Genomic DNA, 2,954 nt, shown 5'->3' with positions numbered 1-2,954 from the left:
ATATATATATATATATATACAATGGGCTTCTTCCAGTTTCCATCTACCAAATCCACTCATAAGGCTTTGGTCAGCCCGAGGCTACAGTAGAAGTCACTTGCCCAAGTTGCCATGCAATAGGACTGAACCTGGAACCATGTGGTTGGGAAGCAAGCTTCTTATCACACAGTCACACCTGGATCTAGCTTCTTACCATACAGTCATGCCTATGTTTTATTTTTCAGGATAATCCCTCTTATGGTCCTCACACTTCTTCCATCAGTGTTGTAGTGCTTGGATTCCATTGGTGAAGAAGCTTTCATCCCGTTGGTCAGAAACTCATCAGCAGCAGAAATGATATCATCATCATTACAATACTGATTCTCAGCCAAGTGCTTTTTCATGTTGGGGAACAGAGATGATAGTCAAGTGGGGCCAAATCAGGAGAATAGGGAGAGTAATCAACCAGTTCAAAGCCACAGTCACGCACAGTAGCCATTGAAAGCAAGGACTCATGTGATGGAGCATTGTCCCGATGAAACAAGAACCCTTGCTTCAGTTTTTCTGGCCGTTTGGTCTTGATAACCTTTTGTAACTGCCTCAGCAAGATGGCAGAGTACTCTCCATTGACAGTGTGGCCCTTTTGAAGACAGTCAGTAAACAGAATGTCTTTTTCTATCCCAAACAACTGAGGCCATCACCTTCCCAACAGATGAAACAACCTTGGCCTTCTTTGGAGCACATGAGGTAAGGTGTTTCCATTTCATGGATTGTCTCTTTGTCTCTGGCTCAATGTGGTGAATCCAACACTCATTTGTTAGGAAACGTTCAAGGAAACCAGTTGGAACTGCCTCAAACAATGTCAGATTTTCTTGTGATGTGATCAGCCTGGTGTACCTTTGATTAGGTGTCAGACGACATGGCACCCACTGAGAAAAATCCTTTGTCATGCCAAGTTCATTGTTCAGAATATTCTTTATTATTTTATGGGATATAATAAAAGCATTGGCTATTTGATTCATAATCTATTACTTGTCATCCATCACCACAAAGTCATGGATAATAAATCAATGTTTTCCTCTGTAGTTGCAGGATGATCTTCTAGCCACTCCATTCCCCTTTTAAATTCAGCTGCCCACTTTTGCCCTGTTGGGAAAGCTGGGGCATCATCCCCTAATGTAGCAATCATGTCAGCATGAATGTCCTTAGGGGCTAAACCATTTTTCTGCAGGTACTTGATAACACCACAATGTCAAATTTTGTCTATTTTTCAGAGAAGTTGCTACTAGTTACCTTTGAAGAGTTCTTTGAACAGTCAGATGTCAGTTTACATGAAAAGAAACAATGCAGCTATTAATAAGGAAAATTGAAATTAATGCATGTAAGATTTTACAGCTCTGGCATCACTCCTTCATAGTCAGCTGATGAACTCTCCAGTCCATTCTTGTGTTGTCCACAAAATTTGAAAGAAATTATGTATCAATAAATGATTTTTCTAAACTGAATTCAAATTAGATTTATATTAGATTTACTGATCCAATAATTGTAGCCCTCCTGTAATGAGATGGTTGGAATGATGCCTGGAATGTCTTTTAAAGTAGGAGACAATAAACTGAAGAAAAGCAGAGGGAATAAATGGTGGATAAGGAGAGAGCCTAGAAGTTGTATAGAGATCCTTCCATGAGTTATCAATTCCTGATAGAATCATTGTGATACTCTTGTGACTTATGGCATGTTTTAAGCATTTTAAATTTGGTGCATCTACCTAATTTTGATTTTGCGCATCTACCTAATTCTTCTGAAAAAAACATCAGGAAAAATCTTTTTTAATTTCTTTTAAAAATTTTCCAACACCTTATTTGAACTGGTATTATAACTGTTTACATTATTGCATAAATTAAACAATTCTATCCAGTCTGTACCAAAAAGGTTCATTGTATTTTTTGATACAAAAAATTTAGCCTTCAAAGTTTTCCCATGAAATGTTACCTCACTTGAATTAGCAACTGCATCTGCCAAAAATGAACCTGAAATGCTTTCCGACTGCAACAATAATTGCAACAACTGTTAGTTTTGTTGTAGTTGCTGTTGTACCTGTTCTTGCTGTTTCTGTTGTTGCTGCTGTAGTTGTCATTGCAATTGTTGCTGCTGCTCTTGTTGTTGTTGTAGTTACCATTGCAACTGAACCACAGAAGCTAATTGGTTTTCCATACTAAGAACATCCACCGTGAACTTCAATTATCTCGTCACTAGTGTTATGTCTCATTGATACTGTTATGTCCTTCTTTGAACTCACTGTATATGCCACTTTATAACTTGGACTTATAACAAGGTTATAACAATACAAATATAAATCAGAAACAACATGTAACAAACAATATCTCTTCTATGACTGTCTTCACAGAGTACCTGTGCACACTACACTGTCCCCTCACTGACAGTGTGCATGCACCTTTATATGGTTTAGGACAGGGATGTCAGGATTTCACCACAACATGGCATAGATTTCTCTATGATTCTCCACTTATTGTATATAGTGTGCAGTTGATCTTCAGATCCCATACATGGCTAGCCAACTTAGTGGCTTTATTTTTATCAGTGTATCAGAAAGAACGTGGTTTACATGGCAGCTTTTAAAATTGCCTTTGCATAAACTGATGTAAATTTTCTTCTCAATTATATTGTGCTAGAGCAGGGGTTTTCAAACTGTGGTCCGCGGACCACAGGGGGTCCGCAAGGACAAGACAGGGGGCCCGTGGACAGCAAATACTTTTCATGGGCAATTTGATTTTATATATGTTTTTTAATCGAAATCTTTTAATTGACAATAAACCTATTTGTTAAATACTGTTAAATAAATAAATGTAAAAATATATGTTATTTTAAGCAAATATTTATGTATAAATTTCATAAGCGTTTATAAGGGGGTCCCTAAGGTAAAGCCTGAAATATAAAGGGGTCCGCAAGTCAAAAAG

This window comes from Octopus bimaculoides, chromosome 13, assembly GCF_001194135.2.
Source record: "Octopus bimaculoides isolate UCB-OBI-ISO-001 chromosome 13, ASM119413v2, whole genome shotgun sequence".
NCBI lineage: Eukaryota > Metazoa > Mollusca > Cephalopoda > Octopoda > Octopodidae > Octopus > Octopus bimaculoides.
This window is presented reverse-complemented; position numbering follows the sequence as displayed.